Source organism: Excalfactoria chinensis, chromosome Z, assembly GCF_039878825.1.
Source record: "Excalfactoria chinensis isolate bCotChi1 chromosome Z, bCotChi1.hap2, whole genome shotgun sequence".
NCBI classification, from domain to species: domain Eukaryota; kingdom Metazoa; phylum Chordata; class Aves; order Galliformes; family Phasianidae; genus Excalfactoria; species Excalfactoria chinensis.
The window spans coordinates 16,816,082-16,842,280 of NC_092857.1; the positions used below are offsets into that span (position 1 = coordinate 16,816,082).

The 26,199-nt window shown below is 40.2% G+C and overlaps 1 long non-coding RNA gene across 1 annotated transcript; it reads right to left on the minus strand.

Moving 5' to 3' along the window:
* Window positions 1-1,579: 1,579 nt before the first annotated feature.
* On the minus strand, window positions 1,580-16,365 carry LOC140263789 (uncharacterized). Its single transcript, XR_011905953.1, has 3 exons — window positions 16,297-16,365; window positions 4,465-4,570; window positions 1,580-1,654 (listed from the first exon to the last, which is right to left on the minus strand). It is a non-coding gene; the product is annotated as an uncharacterized lncRNA (long non-coding RNA).
* Between the last annotated feature and the right edge of the window lie 9,834 nt (window positions 16,366-26,199).

Below are 26,199 nucleotides of genomic sequence, written 5' to 3' on the forward strand. Positions count from 1 at the left end.
CATTTTCTTTTTTTACTCTGTCTCACTTAAAATCAACCCTCGTGTGGGATTTAATGAAGAAAAACTTTCAACATATCAATATTTATTTAATTTCAAGCACATTTGGGTTTCATTGGCTTTTGTAGAACATAGACACACACATAGGAACATGTCTAGTGCAGACAAACACCAAAGGAAGAACAGAGAAGTAGGTAGATTGTAGGGACAAAATGCTATGTCCAGTCCTACAATCTTTTACTGAAATAGATCTTCACTGCTAGATATTCTTTACCTTTTCTTCCTCTTTTTATTTTGTTCTAAAGGGAACAATATAGATACATTTTACTCACATGCTTTGTTATATCCAAATACTTGCTGCTGTTAGCCACATTCCTCCCTTCCCATTGAGAGATAACACCCACTTCCATATTCTTCCCACATCTGGAAACCCCCACAGATGTTTGTTCTGTAAAACCACTCTCTGTTCCAGCAGCACAGTGCCTGTGGCTACACTGAGGATCATAAATTAAAATAACGTATGAAGGCCAACACACGTGGATAGCACTGCAGAAGCAAGGAAATAATCCTCTGCAGAGATGTGAATGTTTGCATTATGATGAAACAGTCTTTGAGGCCAATTTATTTAAAAGCTGTTGTGTTTAAGAGAGGAATTTATTTTAAACAAACAAATAAATAAAAGCAAATGAAAAAGCTGCAGGTTGTTCAAAGCAATGAAAAGGTGCATCTAAAGTTTTAAAAAGGCAGCCACATTTCTAGCTTTCAGTGCATTTGAAATTCTAGGTTTGGCTAAAGGTAAGTCCACCCAAAGATTTCAGAGTACAAATGCAGACATCTAATGGTAGGCAAAAAAAGAATACAGTGATTATTGAGTCGAGTTGCTCACAGTCCCCCCACCCTTCCTTATTCCACTTGACTGACTTGACAGATCCCCTTCCTTCCCACGTCTGAACTTGGGTCAAGCATGGAGCAGTTTATCCTTCCTGAACTGGGTTTCCATTGACCCAAGTCAGAAGCACTCTCAGTAGAGCTGGAAAAGCTCCTGTCTTCTCCCTTTTTGGAGCTGAACTCCCAGAAGGTTTTTTCTGAGACTTTGGTGCCTTTGAACCTGAATCTAATCTTTGAAATGATTCTGAATTCCAAGTCCAGCATCAAACATGGGATCCATATGTTGTCAACAGGCAACAATCAACTGGAAACAAAATGTTTCTCAAACCACTCACTTAAAACACGTATCATGGTGCTGATGCTGATGGACACTGGACATTAGACTGGCTAATCAAACACCCCAGAAAGGGACGTTTCAATTTGAATGTAAACACAAGGTGACATATGGGCTTCACATAATGAAAAGCAGTCACAGAAACAAACTTTCTTAAACATGCTGTATTTATGTACTTAATTGTTTCAGTTTTTTTACCTGATGCAAAGATTCTCCTGTTTGTGTGTACTTTTACTCAAGACAGGTTTGCTGTCACCAAAAAAGGTATTCATAATAAACCTGCATAGCCAGGTACAAATTCCACAAGAGTGACTCAAAGCAAGGCACACAAAGAAGTAAAATAGATGTATTGTGTGTATTTTTTCATTTGTTTCTCAGTGTTGTAAAAAATAAAACATTTTCAGCCTTGGCATTCTGCTACTTCTATCTCTCTCCCTGAAAAAAAAAAGAAAAAACAAAACAAAACACTGTTATAATTACGTTACAGTAGAATTAGCTTGCTTTAAAATAAAGTGTGTGACACTGTGCAAAAACATACAGTGTATTAACATCTATAATGCTACAGCCATGCTTAGGATCCTAGAAGTTCAAGTACTGCGTAACATGGCTCTCAGGCTACCATATTCTACCAAAAATATAAAAAGACATTGCAACTTCACTGTCAACATGATTGCCCTGGAATCAGTCCCTGCTCTGGAAAAAAAATAAAATGGGAATGGGAAAGGAGTATTTTATCTCACATTTTGCAAGTGGGGATTGGGAGATTTGGCTCCTAATCCAGAGCTCATTGATTCAGTGACAGCCTGTCCCAGTGATTCGCTGAAGGTCTTCCAAGGAACTTTTCACAGCATTAATCAGAAGTCTGTCTTCACCACAGAGAAAAGAGATTGCAAGGAAAGGAGGAGAAAGACAGACTCGACACGCTACGTCTTTGGCAAACTCCAGAACATTTCATGCTCGTGAAAGCTAGGAGCAATTTTCGTATTGCACTGTTTGTGAAAAGCTGTCAGGATTCAAGTTATGGCATGTATGCAAAAAGCCTCTTTTCTCTTAATGGTGTAGCCTCTCCCATTAGCAGATGAACAAACAGATTGCGATGTTTTAGGCGGGATCCACACAAAAGTTTTTTTGGATTAAACAGCTTCTACTCTCATCATGTCTGATCATGTCTTTCAAGAACATACATTGCAGTACAACATCAGACACATGCAGACAATGTACCTTCACCTTTCTGTTCTTGGGGGGATGCGAGGCCAAGAAAACTCATAAATGCTTGGTTATATTCTTCACTTCACTTCTTCTTTTCACTTTCCCACCAGGAAGAAATCCTTTATTTTCAGGATAATGGACCTGCTATCTACATGACCAAATCTGTGGTAGTAGTTAAGAAATTACATAAGCCAATTCAACCTAAATCTGATATTCAGGGAAAGAATTGTTCTGAAGTAGGAAAAGAGAAAAGCTGCTGGACAGATGAGAGTTGATGGTTCTCTCACAAAAAATCATTAAAATGATAAACAAAATTTATTTACTATGCACATGCAGTTATTAAACAGTCAATTGCTAGTTTAAAGAATATTTAAGCTATTATGAAAGGTATGACAGTTTTCCATCGTGCTATGAGTGCATGTTATTCTTTTATAATGTGACCAGATTTGTAAACGTAAGCAACATATACATCTTTATTTTTTTTTTTTCACCTGGTGGTTGTGTCTCTTACTGAGATAAAATTGACCAAAAATACCTTTTAGGGATCAAACTGAAATGAGCATTGAAAAACCGCACTACAGAAAAAGAAGAAAACAAGTCCAAAAGTCCTCATGTTAAGATGTAGGAAATAAAAATATTTAAAATGCAGCTGACAAAAATCGTATTTCTCCCACATCTTCTCTTTTTGAGTGTTAAAGATTGAGAACTGCTTTATAAGGCAATCACTACAGTAACAGCAGATGCAATAAATCAACAATTTTGTCAAAAACAGGTTATCAAGACCAGTTAATATTCATCCAAGTATTCTGGAAGAGTATTTAGGACTTATCTGGAAATATATATATATATGTTATTAAAAGTTTCTTTTTACAGTTCAGAGATGTCAAGTTTTAAAAACCAGAGACTTCTATCATGAGCCAGACTGATAATTGTGAAATGCTTGCTAGACTTTGGTGAAATGTTTTCTGTATCATGTTTTTAACATTTGAGTGAGCCACACTGTATCTATTCAGGATGCAGTAGGCAGCAATAAGATACGTTGTATGTAATGGATTCTTAATTAGTCTTAAAAAATCTGAGAAATTCACTAGAGAATTTGTGGCTATTCTGGTCTTTCTGCCACAAAAAGAAAAGAAAAGAAAAAAAAAAAAAAAAAAAAAGGAAAAGCATTCAAAACATTGTGATAAAGAAATGTCATGCTGTGCAGTTCAAGTGAAGGGATATAAATTCAAAACAAGTTATTTGTTTACATAATTGAATTTGCCTCCATACGATATCCCTGAAGTCAAAAGCTGAATGAATTCAAAAGCATTAAAGGCACTCCTCTGGGTAGACCATTATAGACCACAAAACTTACTAAGTAAATACATTAGCAGTGCAAGCATTTATGCTTTGAGTTGAAAAGGAATGAGGAAACCCTTGGAATGGAAATATACCCATAGCAGATTGTTAGATTATTTTCTTCTACTTGGCTTCTTGTACCTTATCCTAAGTGCTCTGTTTACTGATCTCAAGCAGGTATAGATCAAAGTCTTAGACAATAGTTGCTATGTTTTAATTGAGAAATAAGTCTTACACCAATTGCAAATTTGAGGATCTAGTGTTGAAAGAAGATGGGCAAAATACTTATGGTACAAAATATTTGTGTTGCATATAAATAACTTTGCTAATTTAACCTTTGCAGTCATGAGACAAAAATGATACTCTTTGGGTTCTGAGCTGAAACATCTGTGAAATTCATATATTCTCAAATGACTCTCAGTTTATTTATCCCTTATTTGGTCATTCCACTTTTTCTTATTGATACAGAGTAACAGAACAATCAGTCATTTGATTTTCAGTGAAAGTGGGGTTTTATGTTTATGTTTGAACATTCCTTTGCAAACTTGTGTTTCTTCATGACACAAATCTCAGAATTTACCATAACTACCATTTTCAACTAGAAGCCTTTGTGTAGTAAGGGATATGCCTGCTTGAAGGTAGGTAAGAAAGAAGATGGTAAATGCAAATTCACCCAATAGTTTGATGATAATTACCTGTGCGACATATGTAATGGGGTTCAGCCTGTGTCAGGAAAGATGAGAGGTTCCCCACTCTGAAAAGGGCAAGAACCACTGCTCTAGAAACACCAGGGCAGTAACACTGAAACGAAATATAACTAATTTTACTGTTGTGGAAAGTCAGTAAGTTCCAGCAGTAGACATGTGGAAGGTGAGAGAACTATTTTAATGCTGTTTATGCCTTCCCAGAAGAAAGCAGCAATATCCACATACTCAGAGTCAGCATTTTGATGCTAATGGCCTTACTTGGCCTGTGATTCTGATGGTCTTAATCACACTGAAGAAAAGTGCACTAAAAACAGTTAAACCTCAGTTGTTTTACTAGTGCAAAGATGAATGTAGAAGGCTGGTCTTTCATAAATTAGTGTAGATCTATTCTCACCCCCTCTTTATGCTAGTGAGAAAAGAAATAGAGAGGCGAGGCTTAAAATGAGAATGTCCACTCACTTGCATCTCACCAAGAACACTGATGAGCCTTGGCCTGACCTAAGGCCAGAAAGTCAGTTTTCTGCCAAACCAAGCCATCGTTGCCCTGCTGTCCTTAACTTGGATGTGCTCCAAACCACCATCACAACAGTGGAATTTAACATGTCGAAAAAGATGGATCTAAATGCCTGAGTATCTGGACTGCACCAAACTTCAAAGATAAGATAGTAATTTTTCATCATTAGCCGAGATCCACAAGATTGCACAAAGCTCACCATCAGCAGCCAGTGTAATGGTTCAAACTATGAGTGAAGTTCTGCATGATTTCTATGCCTTAGGGCTCCCTGGAGAAACTCCCCAGCTGCCCTCCACAGCTGTGCACTGAACTGGTTAATTTCAGAAAACCCTGCACTCTGCACCACTTCACCTTGGATGTTCCACGCCCCAAAGACTCCCAGGCTCCACAGTCATCATAAATACTTCTAATGAGGAGCTTTTGCTATATGTTTTGTTTACTCAAGCTTAGTGTTTCAGTTTCAGAGCCTGTTCCTTCTTCCTTCCAAAACAATGAGAGTTCTGCCATTCTCTCCAATGTAAGTAGCCCCCAGCATTATATTACATTTGACGATGATGGATTGTTACTCCTTCTTTACAACAACAGTAGTTCAGCAACCATGCCAACAAATATGTATATGCTTACTTTAAATACCTGAATAGTCCTATTGGTTCCAATGGAATTACGTAAGTTCTTGAAGTTAAACACAATCATTTGTTTTAACCTATTCATCCTCTGGAATCCACCTCTGTCAAATAAATATACCTACTATTAGAATACACAAACTTGATAGATCTAGATGTTATCAGCTAGCATACTGCTAATCTGGCTTCCCACTGCATGTCTTGTAACAGATTATGCTTAAAATATAAATGCAAATTTACTCAATCAATTTGCGGTGCACCGAGGCTTTTATTTGGGGGCTTTTATAATAGAAAAAGTAAAGCTGATGGTGTTTACATATTGTTCTGGATGGGAGTGCAAAGTATTGGATCATTCACCAAATATAGGAAACATATGTTATTCAATATGTTGACTAACACGATGAGTAATGTAGTCTGAACAGTATATTCTCCCCTGCGAACAGACATAACTCTCAGTAATTCTAATCACTCTGTAAATCCCAAAGGGCCTTATCAAGCTGAAAGGATCTGCAGGCTCATGAGTTGTGCAGTTTGTGCAACACTACAGATATCAGCTTCTCATAACCATCCAAGTCCAGCCCTCCCAGCTCTGGCTTGCTGTAGTTGCAGTAGTTCACTGGCATGGGGTTGCTGAGTTGCTAAAGAGCAGAGCCAATTCCTCATCTGAATGTACAGGAGCCTTCACTTTGATAGGTCTTGTACTCTGACCCCATAGTTTTCTGTGAGGTTGTGATGACACCTAGTACAATGACTGACAGCCCAGTTCAAAGATGATTTCTGTGCTTAAGAAATCCACTTAATGTGGAGTTCTTCCAGTTCTTTGCCATATTTGAGGAGGAAGGAGGGAAAATAGATGTTTCTTGTTATCATTGCAAATTATGCTGCCATATACAAGGAATTATATGCCAGGACAATACCAGGCTCTTCAGATTTCACTACACCTGTCTCTTTGACAAAAGCTTATCTCAGATGAAAGCAGAATTATGTTCATGTACTACGGAGCACCAAACTTCAGCAAGTTAAAAATGGACCTACTTGGAACAGGTAGCTGGTTGAATGGGAGAACAATTTGTGAAACATTTCAGAAGGCAAGTAAAGTCTCAGAAAACAATAAGGTTATCAGTTTTGAAGTATAAAATTCATCCAAATGCTAAGTGCATTCATGCAATAAGATACTATTAGATACTATGAGACAAAAGAGAACTTAGATGGTGGGCACCTCTGCTCATCCATATGGCTTATGTCTTTGGTCACCCCTTAGCTTTGCCTCTTATGACCCAAGCCAGTTCTCCCCAAGAAAACAGCCAGCCTTGACTCAGGAAACTGTCCAGTGGCAGTTCTCAGGATGAATGTGCTGTTCTCACTATACTTGGCTCCTCCCTGCCTATGAGTCCTTCAACACTATCCCAAAGGTGTTGCACCATCAGTGTCTACATTCTTTACTCCAAGACATGTAAAACAGTATATGTTATACTCAATTTTATGCTAACACCAAAAAAAAAAAAGAAAGAAAGAAAAAAGAAAAAGGAAAAGAAAAGAAAAGAAAAGAAAAGAAAAGAAAAGAAAAGAAAAGAAAAGAAAAGAAAAGAAAAGAAAAGAAAAGAAAAGAAAAGAAAAGAAAAGAAAAGAAAAGAAAAGAAAAGAAAAGAAAAGAAAAGAAAAGAAAAGAAAAGAAAAGAAAAGAAAAGAAAAGAAAAGAAAAGAAAGAAAAGAAAAGAAAAGAAAGGAAAGGAAAGGAAAAGAAAAGAAAAGAAAAGAAAAGAAAAGAAAAGAAAAGAAAAGAAAAGAAAAGAAAAGAAAAGAAAAGAAAAGAAAAGAAAAGAAAAGAAAAGAAAAGAAAAGAAAAGAAAAGAAAAGAGCATGCAAATCTGACCATTATTTTCAACCACTTGAAAATTACTTGAGAAAAAAAAACCCTCAAAACACTACTACTAATAATTGTATCATATAGATTCCTTGACAAGCATTATGCTGGCATGACTTTTCTGTTTCAGATGCATCTGGTGGTATACAGTGAGTATGCTTTACGAGTCCTCGGGACCAGGGATCAACCAGTTCCTCCCCTCATTCAGCTGTATAGCTATACATACACCAAAACTCAGCCGATAATAGCTCAGTTGCTTATGGAAGTCACCGGTTTGTTTTGATTTTTCAGAGGAACTTCCTATTACCCCAAGAAAGTTGCTTTACTGGTGCAGGAACCCCTTGGCACCTCTTGGCCCTCAGCACTGCAGCAGCAGCTGGCCACTTTCAAGTTTAGTTTAGTTTTGTTTTGTTTTATTTTCTGTGAAAAGAGCTCAAAGCTTCTTTCAGAATGCTAAAATCAATACTGAAGAAGCTCCCCTGAATCCACAAAGTCTGTGGCAGGACTCGATGCCTTTCAGCAAAATCCTGCAGTCAAGAGTCAGCACAAAATCTTCCTGGGCATCCCTGCTTCTCACATCATTACACTTATTCGATCAAATAAACACAGTGCTGGGCAGTAATCGGACAGTTGATTGAAACGCTTTCCTTCCCACCCAGAGCTTGTTGAGAAGCATCAGGAGTCTGTAATAGTTTTTTCACAAAACCAGCACCAAACTGACCACTCAGCTGTGGTGCCCCACTGGGAGAACAGGCCATCTCTGAGGACATCTCTTGCTCTGCACGTTTTGGAGAGAAAGCATACCTGGGAAGGTGCATTTTGATGTTTGTCTTAACTTCCCAAAGAGTTAAAGAGCCATTCCAGCATCAGCCAGGAAGCTGATTATAAAGCCCCAATTTTCTGTAATTGGGCCTCATTAATAAATTCTTCAAGTGTTCCAAAAGGCAAGAGAGGTAAAACAAGAACCATGGGGATCAGGGCAATGGGGAGCTGTGAGTCTTCCTGATGATGTTGTTAATTCCACTTAATCAGCTCAGAGAAGCTCAGTATTCAAAAGAAAATAACCATGACTCACAAAATACTCCTGTCAGCAGGGAATGGGATTCTCTAAGTATATAGTAATATTTTACCCAATTTTTGTCCCTTTATTCGTTCCAAGTTTAGAAGGGAAAATGACCCTGTACACAAAGCATCCTCCAATGCCCTGGGCTGCAGTGTAGGCTGGATGAGATGCGCACCAGGACAAAGGTTATTGAGGACTTCTGGGAGATCCTTTCTGCAATCTGAATGTGTCAAAGGAATTTTCCATCTGGCCTAGACTGAGAAAAGTTTGAAGCAGTCTTGGAGGCAGAGCAAGGTAGAGGCAAGAGTTAATGCTGGTTAAAAGAACGTAGATAGTAGCAGACTTTTATGGATCGAGCAAGCCTCATTCCCAGCCCTAAACTGCTTGTAAGGAAAGGTAGATGAGTCAAACAAAGGCAAGACAAATTATAGGGATAAAAACTCAAGTCATGTGAAAAGCAAGGATTATAGAGAATGAGAGAGCAAGTAAGTTAGCCAGGAGGGAGCTTTCCCAGAGCCTCAGGGTCTGGACTGTGAACGTGGTCAGCCTTCAACAACAAAGGCACAAAGAGGATTGAGAAAAGAGGTAGAAAGCTTCTGGGAAAACAAAAAAAAAAATAGTAGGAAAAAACTGAAAGATTTGCTGGGAGAAATTTTGCAAAAGAACTGGAAAATGCTTTAAAATTTAGGAGCATATGAAAGGAGCTGAAAAGCAAGGCAAACTGTTAAAGTCAGAGCCCCTGCTCATGATGCTTATAACCTTGTATCTTCACTACTCCATCCTCTTCATACTCAAGATGGGAAATGCACAGGTCTGTATGTGTGTACAGCCTGTTTACCTGTGAGCTTTGTAAACTAAGGATGGCATATGAAGGTGGCTGCTCATATGTAAGGGAAGATTCTCTGTTCTCTTAGTGCTTCTGTGCATGATTCATCTTGCACACAGATTGTGAGGAGTCACCAGGGCAGCCTGCAGGGGGGAAAATCCTTCCTCAGAACACACTGCTCCTCTCCCCCAGCCAGCATGACTAAGGAAAATACATGCTGCCGTGGGCAACAGTTCTTCTCTTTAGAAATGCCATCTGAGATTTTTCAGCATGAAAATTATCACTGAAATATTTTGATGTATTGAGAAGCAGAAGAAGGAGAAACAGATATCAAAAATGAAAACAGTCACGTATTTCTTTATGTTTTCCATTTGCAGGTTTGCTCCTTCTCTTGCTATTTGGGAATCCTTTAGTCTCAGTCTATTTACTTTATTTTTATGAGTGTCTTTGAATGTAATGGAAGAATAAACAATTCCATTTTTACAGCCTTGTGGTTTTTCATGGGAGCTTAGCTGCATACAGCATGTTTACAAAACAGAGTTGCGTCATTGCATTTGTTAATTTGATGATTCTTGGCCTATCAGTATTTTTGGCTGCCATGATCCCATTTAAATGCAGAGCTCATTATGTTTTGATAGGCTCCAAGAGGAATTTCTTAATCAAAGATTGAGGCTGAACAGAACTGGCTGGGTTTGCATCTTGCAGGGTCACCAAGCTGCCAACCCTGGTAGAACACTGGTGGGAACTTTGTCACAGCAAGGAGGCAGAGCCCCATATGAATACATGCCACCCTTCCGAGGCTCATTCATGCTGGTGTGCTTGTGCTGAAGCTGGGAGCAGAAATGTGTGATTGTGTTCAGGACTGAAGACCCTCTTCGTGGCTTCCTTGCACGAGCTGGAATCGTGGGGGAGGGATGATGATAATCCAGATCTCCCCAAATCTGGGAACAATTAATTAAGGTAACACAAATTTGTATTCTGGGTGTGCAAGAAAGATGAAGTTAGGATGTGCAGCACCTCCAAGTGGTGGGGAGCCAGGGGATGGCCACAGTTGGGTGGGGAGGAACGTATGCTGGCCTGTGATTGAGAAGAGTAGATGGAGCATGGAAATGGTTGGAGATGCAGGAAGTGGCTATATGTCTCAGTGTGCAGCTCATACAAGGTAAGCAAAGGAGAGTTTCCATCTAACCACCAGATACATTCATAAAAAATAATAGAAAGTATGCAGAATGCACTGTAGCTTGTAGAGGGTTAACTGTTTATGGAGAAATTAAGATGAAAATTATGGCACTCTAGATACCTCAGGTTTCAATATGTGGACTGATTAAAGTGGGAGATCTAAGTGTTTCTGTAGTATGAGGCTTACTGAAACCAACAAGAATGGAAATGTCAAGGTTTATTATTTAAAAGCTCTACCTATATCTTCTGTTCTGCCAACAGCTTTACCCTGTAAATATGTTTTATGTCACGCTCTTCTGAAGAAGAAAGCAGAACTGGAAGATCTCCATAGGAATTCAGCATGTCCTTTAGCTACAGCTATGCACAGTAATGTGCCACCTGCACAGCCTGAGAATAATCACAACTGCCTTAATGCACAGCAAGGGGAAAATTGCTTCTGTTTTTAATCACTTTGAAACTTACTGGCGAAGATATGTATTAATGCAGTGCCAAGATTGTGCACTCCAGAATACTGAGCTCAGCAAAACTTAAACTTCTGAAAATGAGGACATATTCTAAGTGTCTTCATTCTGTCCCCTTTGAGCAATGCCCCAGCTTGCCCATTGTACACATCTCTCTTTGAGCATCACCAAGCTCCTTGGGCCATGACCAAGAAAGGCAAATTTAGTATTTAGGAAAGCTGTACCTCAGTGGGAAATACCCACACCTGTTTTGTTCTCAAGCACTGAACTAGCTTCCCTGAAACAGCATCATACCTCGTGTACATTATAACTCACCTCCTTATGAAATGAAGTCTGTACAAGGTCCTACACAGGTTTCTCTCATATCTCACCTTGTGAATGAGACTTATGGCAAGGAGACATCTGTACAGTGCTAAGTGGTGAAATGATGTTGTTATACTTTACTCTTTTCCCTTTGATCAACACATGGTGGGAGCCAGGGAAATGACATGTTAACTTTGCTCAGATCTGCCCAGATACTATGCCCAGATACAGCTACTGCTCAAGGCATACGTAACACACTGGCAGTGCTTAAGCCTGTAAGCCCTTTTTCCTATGGTCCACTTGGAGAGCTAACTCTGGTATCTCTGTGTCCATACACAGCATGTATGTGAATTACTAGACTACAGGCATCTCAAGCTTGAAAGCATTACTTTCAAGTGCTCTGTTTTAAAAACAAATAAATAAATAAGAAAAAAAAAAAAAAAAAAAAAAAAAAAAAAAAAAAAAAAAAAAAAGACCCAACACCCAATGAAAACAACTTTTGGAAAACTGATTACATTGAAAAGAAAAAGGAACTATAGTCTATGTGTTAAATATTATCTTCTGGATAAAACTGATATCTGGCTTTAGGCATATTCACATAAAATGGAGCTTTAGAAAGTTTTAAGGGCTAAGTATTTAGATTCGTATCAGTGGCCAGGTAATATGTGATCTAGAAAGTGTCCGGCGACATGATAGAAAAGGAAAAATGTGCCCTCCTGCGTGCAGTGTCCCTGAGCATGGGAATGGGAAACCTTGACTTAAGGAGGAAAATAGGGTCAAAACTAGTGAAACCAGAGGAAAGTTCATAGTGTATCTTGAGAAAGGGTTAGAAGTTCTGCTCCCAGCAAGCTCTGACAGGTCTCTGAGGTGTTCTGGCCAGGAGAGACTCATTGTTCCCTGATTGTTCATCTGATCCCTGAGAAGCACCTCTCAGAACTGCTTTCTACCTGGGCATCTTTCTTTAGCCATGCAGGATGCTACTTAAGTAAGGGAATAGGGTGGAAGGGTAGGAAGCAATATAATTTTCTTAACTGAAACAAACCTGTCTCTGAGATGAGGCTGTGTGAAGTAAAGAACACAAGCTGCTGCACACACATACCTTCACAAGGAGCATGTTCCCCTCTGCATATATGTGGCCATTGTCAATGAATGGAGAGACATGGGTCTATCAAGCAGCCCATGAGCAGAGTGCTGGCTGCCTAGCTTTTCCATCCTCCCCTCTGAATTAATTATGGAGAAGGATAAAGGAGACAAGGAACTTACCGCCCTTCTCAGGGATAAAGGCAACAGCTGTGACTTACATGGGCCATTCCTGCTTGCACCGGCTATTCTTGGAGAGTGTGGGTGCTTTAGGATCAGAACTGCCGCTGCATTGCCATTACAGCTGAATTTTCTCTTGGGATTGTGAACCACAACCTGAAGTTTACATGGTCTTCAGCATCCAGATTTCTTGGCTGGAGTAGGCAGATCTGCCTCCTTCAGTAGGAAATAACAGTCTCACTTGGCAGATTGTGGTGACTATTTTGTTTGCATAGTCTGAGAGGAAGGAGGGGGGTCGTGGTGAGCTTCACACGGTGTTTTGCTGTCCTGCACAGATCTTGGATATTCCTTAAAGGCACAAATGGGCACTGGAACTGTGAGCAGTGGTGGGAAGGTGCACCTGGTAGGATGTGGTGGATAGGCTGTCTGGAAAGAATCATAGGGAGAGCAGCAGCCTTGCCTCAGTGAACCCACACTTAAGTCTTCAAGATATGGGAGGAAACTTGGCTTTTTTAGGGACACAGAGATGATGGTGGCCAGGAAGCCACTGAAAACTGCTGCCCCAGAACCAGGGTGGGGATCTCCACAAAGATGTGCTTTAGTCTTGTCACACGGTTGGTCTGAATTTTCCCACTGGAAGACCATCTCCTTCTGGTATAGTATTCAATGTTCTGATAATGCTAACCCAAGAAGCTGTAAGCCTGTGGAAGCTTCTGACAGGCTCAACAGAGTGACAGCTGTATCTGGGGGCTCCAGCCAATACAGAGCAATGCATCACATCTTACTCTCTTTAACCTGAGAACTGGTCAGACTAAAGTATTACTGAGATCTTTGGTTCCAGAAATAAGCAGCAGAACAGGAACCACCGGGACATTTACTCAGCCACTGTCTTGTTCTAGTGCAAAGCAGTCTGTCCTTATTTCCATATTATAACGGTCTGGCATTATAGTGCACTCTTATGCCTTGGAGAAAAGGCAGTTCTTCCTGATCCTCAATGAGTGATGACATTAATTCTTTATTTTTTACCGGAGCAGAAAAGTTCAGGTGGAGCATAGCTATCAAACTCCTTGCCCCGTCTCTTGGCTGCTAAAAAAATGAAATATCCATTAGAAGCTAACTGGAATTACAGAATAATAGAAGCTACCAGAATAAGCATGTTCTTCTCATTCAAGCCAAGTTTTCTTCCACATTATCTAAGAAAAGACACAAAATCCACAGTAGGGTATGTAAAGACTAACTTAAGACCCAGAACTCAAGGAATTAAAGGCCTCCTCAAATCACAGGATTAGTACCTTATTTTTTGACAATTTTAGTGCAAGATTCTGAGGGATATCTTCCTCTTAAAAACATTCAAGGCCATTAAGCTTTAAAATGAAAGCTGGAAGTGAAAAGAGATGGAAAATAGATACAAACTTCCAGGTCAGAAGAAGGACAGTTTCTAAATCATGTTCTTGTCTTATCACAGGGGATTATGCATCTTTCTGAGCATTAAGAATATTTTCTGCCTCCTGGTTTACGTGGAGGAGAGCATGCTGGTCGGCTCTATGGAGATACAATTCTCAGGCTTGGTTCTTTCCCACCAGAGACAGGTATGTGCTACACCCATCCCATAATTACTGCCTGCTCTGGGCCTCCTGTGGAGGAGGATTGCAGTTTGCCAGCATATTTGAAACAGCTCTCCATGTCATTGGGAGTGCTCCCATGAAAGCATTCTGGATTATTAAAAACGTTCAAAATCACGTGTGTCTGCCAGATACGGGATCAGCTCCACTGAAGATGAAAAATGCCTTAGATCAGAGAGTCCATGCCCCTGCTAAGGTAGGATACAGCTCACAGTAGATACACATATTGCTGTTATGCTTCTTGATTTCTCTGCAGGATGCATGCCAAGGGCTTTTTAACATCAATCTAGAGGAGAATCTACAAAAGAGAAATTCCAAAACAGCACCAGGGAACAGTATGCTTTTTTTCTTCCCTCTCTTATTTCCTCACATTAAACAATTCATTGAGTTTAATTGTGCTTGCCTCAGGCAAAGAAGCCTGGCAAATCTGAAGACCATTTTTATTATTAGTTAGGTGAGTTTACTTGCCAAGCATACTTTCCCAAGTTCTCTGAACATCCTACTCATCAGCCCCTAACAAAGGACCCATTCATAGAAGGGCTACCAAACGGGTTTGAAACAAGGTTCACAACCGGACTCGGGTGAGGGCTTTCCGACTCCCCCTCTGTCTGCTACAGTCAAGGCAGTCAAGGTCATCTACCATTAAGGAGAGCACTTCAGCCTCAGTGCAGGGAGGACTTCTCTAAGGGTAGGCTTAAGTGGAATTGTGCCTTGGAACAAAACTGCTATCAAGAAAATCTCTATTCTTACATATGGATGCTTCTGCTTTTCAGCTGAACAATACCAAGGTGTATCAGGCTCTGTTTCTTAAGGTGTCCAGATCTGATAGACACTGAGAAAGCCCTTTTGCTTATGCATGCAGCTGTTAGCTCTTTCCACTCTGAAACAGAATACATAGCCCAGGGAGATTTACAGGCTATTTCCCATTTTCTCAGGGAGTGCCTCAGTCACCAGTACATGGAAGGCATTGCCCTGCTTTCTGACTGAAGCTGTATCTAAGAGCTGAAAGTAAGATTACGTTGAAGAACTTATAGAAGAGAGAAGATGATTCTGTAATAGTTAGGAGATAAAGCTCTTTGGGGTGAAGAATGAATCCAACCTGGGTCTGAGAGCTCTCAGCTATGGCGGTAATCCTGACAGCCAACAGGCTTTGCTGGAAAACACCCATGGGGCACGAAGTGGGTGGTGGGGGAGTGCCATTGAGGCAACACCTACACCTTGACTCATCTCCACTAACTGATGGATGTGCTCAGAGAAGTTGTTTGAAGTGAGTATAAGTTCACCTGTTCATAACCTGGGCCAGAGCAAAACCTTTGTCTCTCTTCATGATCCCTATGGTTCATGGAGGAACTGGGGCTGAAGCACAAGAATCCATGTTTGCCTGTAGCTGTGATCCAAATAATCTTATATTTCCATGAATAGGGGAGTTCCAGCCATGAGCCTCCATAACCGAGTGTACATTTTTAATCAGAAGGATTTTTACTGAGATTTCCTATGAAAGCCAGTTAGAATTTTTGATCTTTTCTGCCCCTGGAAAGTCCAGCTCGGTTGCGTGGAGAGTGTGGACTGTGCAATCTGCCCCTTCTGCACTCTCCTCCCCATAACACAGACTGTGCCTTAAAACTCACAATATTTCCTTTTATCTGAACACAATGCATGGCACAAAGAAGGATGGATCTAGTGGTGGAAGAGGTCATGAAGTTCCACTGCACTGGCATTTTGAAAGGGAATTTTTTTAAAAAAAATGTCTGTGACACGGCTGTGGAGAAAGATCCTGCACTCTGTCAATGTCTTGGCATGGATTTAGCAAGGACTATCAGACTAGACGCAAATGGAGAGTGGGCTTTTCTTGGCATTGGCCACAATAAGTGTGGTTGTCCAAGGAAAGTTTGTGGGGGAGGCTGAGGGGATAGAAGAAGACAGACATGTTAAAGGGAAGTGTGTTCCTATATAAAGAGACATTGTAACATATGTTAAGGGGAAGAAAAAAAAAAAAAGAAAAAAAGAAAAGAAAAAAGAAAAAAAGAAAAGAGAAGAAAAAAAGTCAAGGAGGGTGAAAGGATTTCCCCAGCAAGGGAGCTGAACAGAAAATAATTTTGGCTTACCATTATGGACTATTGTGTCTTTGTAGGCATGCGGTACTTGCACTAGATGGGCCTTTGTGTCAAATGTAGCTGCAGTGCCTGGGTTCTCCAAGCTGCCTCTCATCTGTGAATCAGTTTTGGTTTGTTTCTACCCATGCAGCTGCTATTTTGTATTTAGTCTAATTTTAGCATATGCACCAGCAGCTGCAAATGTAAATAGTCCCATTTGGTATTCAGTGTGTCCAGTGTGAGAAGTAGCCTGTAAGATGTGTGCTGGTATCCCACAGTTCTGTACAACTTAAGAAGCAGAAAAGTAATAAAAATTTTCTTTTAAGTATGTTATTATTACAACTTGTACTGCCAAATTATTATTTTTAGGGATTAAAAAAAAAAAAAAAATGGAGACAAATTGTAAATTTCATACATCAGTATGTCCTAACAGAACTGAGAAACAAAGGAATTTGCCCCTCAGCTGCATCACCAGATTTGGAGAATTAGACTGACTCCAAGTGCACAGGAAATAGGGCAAAAACAATATTTTCACATGCCATTGCCAGTTTCTGCAGAAATTTCAGATAGAAAAAGGAAAGGGTGGACCTAGAAAACTCAAAAATAGAACCAAGGCACTGCAAGAGATGTACAGAAATGATGCTGCCTGAACTGAGGAGTGTGGGATCACATAAACCATTTGAGTGCTCCACCACAGGTAAAACAATAGAACTGAGAAAATAATCTTAAATTCTCTCTTCAGATCACCATATTTCCATTCAAAAAAGAGAACATTTTTCTTCCCCCTGGTAAAGAAGGTATGACCTTTTCAGGCATGTTTTTGTGGCTCTGGGTACAGCATGAAATAAATCCAGTTGTTACCATCTCTGCTCAGCCAAAGTTGCAGAAGCAGCTCTCTGATCTGGGATATCTTTTCATCGAAACAGAACAAATGGGCAATTTAGACTAATCCCAGTATTACTCAGCAAAAGGTTTAATGATTGCTTGTTTGAGGACACATTTTGAGTTCTTGACTTCCTTTCTAACTTAAGAGTAGGCAGTATGGGATGTTGATACACATCCTGGGATCAGTCTTATTCTGCTCTGGTAGCATTCTCCCCCTTCTAATATGATTATTTGTATCAGAAGTGAGACCATTGTGGGTTCAGCTTATTTTTATTTATTTGCTATGACACAGACAATTTGGGTGGAAGTTTGAGGGTAATAATAATTAAAATGTCAATACAATATAGTTATCCTATACCTGCTCTACTTAATCAACTTTGAAGATCAGTGTTGCATTTTTCAAATCCAAATCCACTTGTGATCATGTAAAACGCTGGTGGGTTTTTCTCACTAATCTTGCTGAAAGAGAAGTAAACATCTACTGCACTTACTGAGTAAGGTCTAACACTGACCCTTGTAAGGATGAACACCATTCCTGGAAGGCTGCATCAGTTGAGGACAGCAATGACAAAAATATTTTTTTTTAGGTGAATAAATGAGGAATTCAGTATCCTCACCTGAGCACTGGGTTGTGTAATGTTTGTTTTGGACTTGGCTTTTTGTCCTATTACTGCTTGCCTTCTTCTTTTCAGCCATGAACAAGTTGTATAGTCCAACTCCTCCAAAACAGAGCTAGTACCTGAAGTAATCCAGACCAGTTCTGGTGATTCTCCTGATGAAGCAAGATGATGAAGCAAGCTGACTTTTGTATGTAGTAATTCTTCTTTTTGGTTGCAGTTGCTACATTGTTACAGGGCTGTCAACTAAGAAGCACCACAGTTAAAACAGAATTAACAAAAACTTAGAACAAGCACAGTAGAATCAGGCTTTTGGTTGTTACTTCAGCACTTAACCTTGTCTTCTGCATCATACAATTTTTATAATGAACATGATCTCTAAGAAGGAATCCCATTGTGAAAATAATTCTGCTTTCAGTAAGAAAAGGCAATGTAGGTCATCAGCAGAGCTGCAGTGGCCATATTGTGGTCATCACAAAAAACCTCTGATATAAACAAATGTTGATTAAAAAAATTCCCATCATCCCTGGTTAACAACCAAGAGACAAGGTGTCTCATTTTGAATGAGCCTCTGGTTTTACCCTGAAATGTCTTTCACCATGTCAGGTGTCCCTGTTCCCCTTGCTTGTGTTTGTTTTTCACCTGACCTTTCATTTTAAGTACAGCCAGCTGAAATATTTACATGGCTGTAAGCGGTGAATACAGTTGGGGGTAGCAGGATCATATCATTTCTTATTCACTACCACTTCCTGATTTTTGGATCCGTGAACCTAATTCTAATTTTTGGCTTAGAGCAGAAACAGTAATACTGAACATAAATATCAAAAAGCACTATGTCTGTAGTATGTCATTTTATCTTTACAACAGTTTCAGTCAAGTAGAAACACAGAACATACTGGATACTGCACAGTGTACAGGAGTGGTGGCAAATGGTTTATAACAACTTGTGAATCAGTCATACATCACCACTGCTTCTGTGTGCTATCAGGCAACTACCTAAAAGTAATTTTACCTGTCAAAATCAGATCACTAACAAATAGGGAGAAATATTCAAAATTGACATTTGAAATGTTCACAAGAAGTAATGTTGTTAAGCTCATGATAACATGATAACCAAGACGAAGTTGAATCAGTCTGCTTTTGAAATGTAATGTCCTACTTATTTAATTGGTCATTTTTCATTTCACTGATAGAAAATTTAATAAATTTGAAATAGAAGACACTGGGGAAGACTCGATGTTCATTCAGATGGATGTGCTACTCTGCTTCTTTTCATCAGCTTAATGGAAACCAGGAATGGGGAAATAAATGTGCAAAACCCAGGAACAATGGTTTATTGGGCTCTACTTCCCTTTCTTTGACATACCATTCTATTTTTTAACTTGCTAATGAGTTGCTCGGCTAAAAAGAAACCCCCTTGTTGGTGTCTCTGACACACTGCGACGTTCAGGTAAGGGATATAATGGGCAAACCATAACATCATGTTGGTGGAAATGCCACCACTTGCTTAGGCTCAAAATTTTCCCAGCAGCAGAATTCTTAGAGCTGCCTGGCCCCAGATTCAGAGAGCACTTCACCCCACCACCTTCAGTTCTCATTGCTGTAGGGATCTGTTCCAGCATTGTACTCAGTCACCCAACCAAGTCTTGCAGTAAGTCAGGCTGTGGCAGGGATGGGACTTGGTGCATATGTGCTCTTCCCTGCACCCACATCTCTTCTGCAGGATTTGTTCTTCCCTTTGGAAATTTCCCCATCATTTCAAACTGAGATGTATGCCTTGGGGTGCAGGATCCATCGGAATCCACAGCTCACACTGTGCCACCTTCCTAATGTGGTCTGAATATACACACACAACACTGCAATGGAGGCACTCAAAATTACTTTCAATACATAAAACCATACTCGCCCTCCCCCAGGTTCTCCTCTGTTTAAAATGGTGCTATTGCCTCCCACAGAGGGCTGTTGTGATTAATCAAGTGAACATCTTTAATACGCTTTGCAAAGAAAAAGCAGTGCATGCTCTAAGTGCTCAGAATATTCATTTGTTACAACAAAGCTGCTGCAAGAACACAGAAGTTTCTCCATGTACAGTAGACATTTCTGGCATAGTTTTTACTGAGGTTAATATGATATTCATAACACAGCTAAAGGACTATTTGTTGAACAAAAGGATTTTGCTACTGGCATTTATCTATAGAAAAGTTTTTCTGTTTTATGCCCACATACTAGCATATAATTATAGTAATAAGGTCTAGTCCCTCACTTGAAGTGACTGCTGCCAGTATTATGAAATCATGGTAATGGTTGTAAAAATAAAAGAGGTCATAACCCCTCCTCACACACACACACCCACTCTGTAGCTGATATCAAATAGCTCTGGTGGGAAAATACAGACCTTTAAACTTTCTCTACCAAACTCAATGCATTCTGTATTTAACTTATCCTCTGAAACAGTTTGTGCTATAGGAATTTGAAAACTGCATATAACCATGGAAAAAGTCTGTTCTTAATTAGCTGCTGAGTCCAGCTCGATTTAAGCAAAACAACAACCATCTCTTTGTGCTAACTGCTTTTGATGATATGCATTACATGCATCAGCCTGTCATATGCCAAAGCTATTTGAACATCAGCTCCTGCTTCCATGTTCTTTTCTTTTTTTTTTTTTTTTTTTTTTAATTGGCAGAGGGAAATATCAGGTACTGCCTGCAGAGAGATGCTTTTTTATGCCTACCAGGGCAAGAACATTTCTTTCTAAGGCCGACTATCATAGAGTTGCAGTGGTGTCAAGCAGAATAGACGACAGACTCTCAAGTAAAGGCAAGCTACTTGTATTATTTGGAAATATTTTCATAGGAACACAAGAGTGGTAAAAGCGTGGGATAACACCCTGCTAACATCTCTGTGTGAATATTGATGCCTTAGCCCATGTTCAGCAACTCAGAACAGGTGCTGGCTGCCAAATATCTCTGGATACAAGTAGGGCTTCTGGGGCCTTCCCTTGGGGGTCCTTAGGCTGTGACTGCCCAGTGCACCCTGCTTTCACAAAAAGCCTGAGATTGAATTTCACTGGGTGCCTAAAAATCTCACCCTGCGTACAAGTCTCTGTTGGGCACTAGAAGTCAAATTGTTGTCATTAAAATTATAGCTTCAGATTTGGCTTTGGCCAAGAGAAGAGAACAGAAGTCGTTCAGAGCAAGAAGAGGACTCAGAAATAAATCAGACTTGAAAGACTTGCATTTGATGGCCTTTTCTTGTTCCCTATGATCTTTGTAGTCCAAAGAGTGTCAAAGGCACACAGTGGTGACAGTTGAGAAGTACAGTTCCCAGCATGGCCCTGTGTGAGCTGCATGGTTTTGTTTTCTTAGCTGAGGCCTTTGGAGCCAGTGGGAAAAGAAAAGCAACAACAGAACTCTCAGTTTTTCACTCTTCTTTAATGGATGCGAAAAATAAAGAGAATAAACAGTGTAAGTGGGGAGGAAGATAGCAAAAGTAATTTACAGGTTCCTAACTGAACAAAAGATATCCAGAAAGACACATAAATGGCTGGTTGGGGTATTTATTGTTAATGGGATTTTGTTTATATGTTTGTTTTTTTAACTGATAAATAGCTCATTTGACTGAGAATCTATGCTTAGATTTTCAATCCTGCTGCTCCTATGTTTCAGTCAGGAAGATGAAAATGCAGAAAATGAGCACAAGCTAGGTACAAACAGCTTAAGCTTAGAGAACAGAGCAATAAAGCCAAAAATATGGTGACAGATCCTGCTCTTGTTTATCCTGGGGTAAATCTTGAATTATCCCATTGGGATGACTCTGGGTTTGCCTCAACATAACTGAAAGCAGAATGTGGCCCTTGCACAATACGACCAGATGTTCCTTTTCTCTATGATGAAAATGTGAGAGATTCAAAGGCATCTCTCAGGCTGATGAAATTCACAGCCTCCACCCTCTCCCCATGTAGCTATACTTAATTTAACTGAATTACACCAGAGACAGCCAGACTTGGCTCACATAATATGTAAATATATTACATTCATATTGCAAATCTACTGTACAGGTTTGCTAGTGCCTGCAGTTTAGCAAATCAGAGGTAGTACTACAGCTTTACAAAGAGGGCTGGTCCAAGTTCTGTGACAGCTGATTCTGTGAAGGTAGGCCTTTCTGACATCTAGGGCAACAACATTTTTCTTTGCTTCTTCCCTTATCTGCAGACTGCAAAGCCAACTAACCACCTGCAAAAGGAAATATTCCCCTTGTCCCTCTCGGGCATCCTGCCAGCTACAGATAATCAGCAGGCAAATAGGCAATTACTCATTATTTTCTGCTGGACTGCTTGGTGCAGGGGTACATCCTCTACTTTAGCTGTGTCTTGCAGTAAATCTCCAGTTGAATGATCTCATTTTACACAGGTTCTCTGCACTTTGTAAAGAGGCTGAGGGGCAGAGATGGGATCCATCATTTTATGCTCCTTTGCCAAATTCTGGCAGTGCAAAGCAGGTGCTCAAACAGTCAGGAGATCCAGAAAACTGAGGTAATTACAGAAGAAGATGGATAGTGGTTTTGACTCATTCTGTGCTCCCATGGATGCACTCACGCTTATCCCAGGAGCCAAACTCTGCCCTGACCATGTAGAACATAGACTCTGGAGAGAGCATTCCCTCTGCTCTCTCAGCTCTTTTGGTCACAGAAACTTCTTCTCTGTACTTGATCACATCACTTGTCACACATGTCCCTTGCTCATGGAGGACAATCCTTAAATGGGCATGGTAAGAGGGATATCAAACAGTGTACCCTACTGCTAGCAGCGTTGTTCTGTATAGGACTGTGCCCTATCCTTCTGCCCAGCATTGACATAGTGGTGGCTTTACAGAAGCCTAACATCTGTGATACCAATGGAGAACTGAAGATCCTCAGAACAAACACCTTGTCTTGTTATGCGCTGACTTGATGCCCCACCATAAAGGAGGGGAGTCTACAGATGTTCCCATACCTTTTGTCCAAAATGAAACACAAATGTGTGCCCCATCTTCAGAGAGAGAGGGAAAAAATTAAAGTAAAAAAAGGTGTGTGTGGGGGGGGGGGGGGGAGGGAAATAAAAAAGGAATAGAAACAGAAAAAAAAATAGTGGAAAAAACAGATAAAAATAAAAAGAAAGAAGAAAAATGGAAAGAGAAAAAAAAAAAGATGAAAAAAAAGAGGGGGAAAAAGAGCAAAAGTTGCTCTTGGGTACAGATTTTAAATACTCAGCAATGAGACACAGGAGGGGGGATGATGCATGACATTGCTTCTGGCCAAAATCTATTTCTCAGGGAAGTGCTCAGCAAAACAACAGCCATCACCACCACAGAGCTCTCTGGACTGTCACAGGCGATGATCATGCTGATTAGACTTGAAGTTAAAATCAGGATAAAATGCTTGGATCGATTCTTTCTAGCAACTGAAAAGAGAGACTTGTGTTTCCCTATATGGTAAAAGTTCAGCTCACATTCAGTGGGAAAATGTGGCTTTTATTTTCTTCAATTGCAGTGGTTAATCCTGTCATCTCATTTTAATAATGTTTTTTATAAACCCACTCTGATCCAGATGTGATATGCTATTGTGCTCTTTCTGGTGTTGTTAGGCATTTAGTCCACAACTAGAATATCTTAATGATGCTCACACTATAAAGAAAGGATCTAGTACTTAATTCTAATATTTTCTAACATCTTTCTCAAAATACTTAAGTTTGCTTTTTATCCCTACAGAATAAAGCTTGTCTGCATACCAGGTTTGAAAAAAAAAAAAAAAAAAAAAAAAAAAAAAGATAAAAGATCCTGGCTTGACCTGAAATTGACCTTTCTGTACACAAGCTCTGCTATTGTAGAGGAACCGAAAGCAGCAGTGCTTAGCAAAACCAAACCAAACAAGCCCCGAGAAGCAGGCTGGGGGCTGGAGGCACAGCCCCGAGCCCTGGTCCCTGCCTCTCTGTGCTGACTTTGGTCACAGTCAGGCATGGAATCCAAGGGGCCACGTTCCCCCCTGGATTTGGAAAGCCTTGTACCTAAAAGAAGATCTAAACAACTGTGCTCTTTCATTCATTTTCCTAAAAAGAAAATAATTCTTTCTCCTCTGTTCTCCTCCTTTTTTATTATTATTTTTTTTTTTTTTTTTTTTTTTTCAAGTCAGATTTGCTGTAAGCCTTCTTGGTTTCATCATCCTGAACAAAGCAAGTTCAAAGCAGGCTGCAACTGCACAGGGATTTGCTAAGGAATTTAGACTTGCAGTTACTTGCAAGAATTTGGTTGATTACTTATCCTTTAAATCCAAGATATTTTATACCCATGCAACTCCTAATTACAGAAACTACATCAAATCTGTGATTCCCTGTGGTTGGCTTTTCATGGGTCTTGCTGTATAATACAAAGATTTTTTGCACTTTGGTCTTCCTGGCCTTATTCCTACATTTAAACTCTTGGTGCTGTGTCAGAGCTGCAGGAAGCAGCTACCACACTGCTCCTCTGCAGACCTTGTACATCTCTGCTGCTCAACAGAACCAACAGATGAGTGATATTTCCCACCAGAGAATGTTTCCTCCAACTGCAAAAAAACAAACCATGTTTTTATTAACAGCAGCTATGCCAAAATCAGTCTTTTTTTTTTTTTGTTGTTGTTGTAAAAATCTGGAAAGTGGCTCTCTGTGGAAAGGGCTAGAGGGGAGGGAGTCACTGCTGGGGTGCAGACCTCAGGATGCTCTTAATCCCCCTCCCTGGGTGCAGCCAGCCTGCAGGTGAGGTGGAACGTGCCCTATGGGCTATGCAAGCACCAGACTGTCCTACTGACTTGAATGTCATTGTTCACATCTATGACCCACTCAGGATCCTACATGGAGGCCCAAGTGGGAGAGAGGAGCAAACCAACCACCTTGAAGCCTGCAAGAGCTGCAGCTCAGTTTGTACTCAGGAGGAAAGGGGTGGTCTCACCACACCAGAAATAGTGCAGCTGCCCAAACCACTGAGATATTAACATGCTGCACCAATTTATGTGCTTCCTGAAAGAACTATAATTCACTTTTATCAGCCATCTGTTTTTCAGACTTGACATCGGCGGTTTCAATTCTGCTAAAATGCACCTTGCAAATATTTCCTGTTCTGGTTCCTTCCCAGTGGCTTACAGAAACTGCGAGAGATCAGAAAGAGACCCGCTTGGCAGCAGAAAAACAGATGCAGGTGGCTGCCTTGCTGAGGAGAGGCACACATGGTTCAACCACTGTCCTCTGCCAAAATGAGTGTCAGTGAGAGCCTGGCATAGGTGGAACAAGGGAAGAGCACTCTGTGTGATGCTGAGCAAAAATCATGATGATAAGATCATCCCCTCAGCATTCCTAACCCTCAGGGCTCCATGCCTGCTCTCTCCCATTAGGTTCCCTCTCTGCATCCGGTCTTAGGACCATCTGGAGGGCATCTGCTGGGCCTGGGATGTCCTCCTCAGCCTTTTTTCTTCTGACAGTCCTCCATGGGGCCACCCTGATCCGGCTCCAGCCATCCTGTAACTCTAGGCAACTTCCGGGCAAACACGGAGTCAGCAAGGCACAGGCTGAAGAGCTTAGCAACTAAGGGATGTTCTGCAGGAGGAAGATGTTTGGATAAGTGGAGGCAGAAGCCTGATGAAAGCGCAGGGACATTTCACTTAAATAAATAAATCAAACAGTTTAAGCAGTGGCAGACAGTTTCACACATTGAACAGGCATCCAATTATCCTGTCTTGTTGTGATTCATGGGATCTGTGCATGATTTCACACTTGTACTACATCTAGCTTTTGTTAATGCTTTGATTGCATTTTGCATTTGTATAAATGATTACAAAAAATAACTGTGCTGCTCATAAGGCACTAATTAAAAAAAAAAAAAAAAAAAAAGGGGAAGTGGAAGCTTAAGAAGTAAATGTACTTGATGATGGGCCATCAATGTGTGTAACAGCTAATTATCTTCAGAAAGTAGCATCAGTAAGAACTGACATACATATATCACACTGCTACAACACCAATGGGAGCGACTTAGATCGTTTCAGGTGCTTTGTAAGGCCAAGTGAATGATGTAGAAATGATTATCAATAATTTAACCAGCAATTCCCTAAAACACCAGGGGATTTAAATTATTGAACAAATGCTCTTTGATTAATTCATAGAGCTGGATTCATAATGTGAAAAATTATTACTGAAAAAATCCGAGTGGCAAAAGATAGATATTAATTGTCCACTATTAAATAGCACTCAGATATGTGTCCTTTGTTCTGTGGATATATTTATGCCTGCAATAAAGCTCACCTACTTCGGGCACACTCATGTCTGCCAAACAAACATGCTTGCCCTGCATACACCAGTGTATGTGCTTGCTGTCTCTGCATGCATACTGTTTCCTGCTGCTGTAAACACACT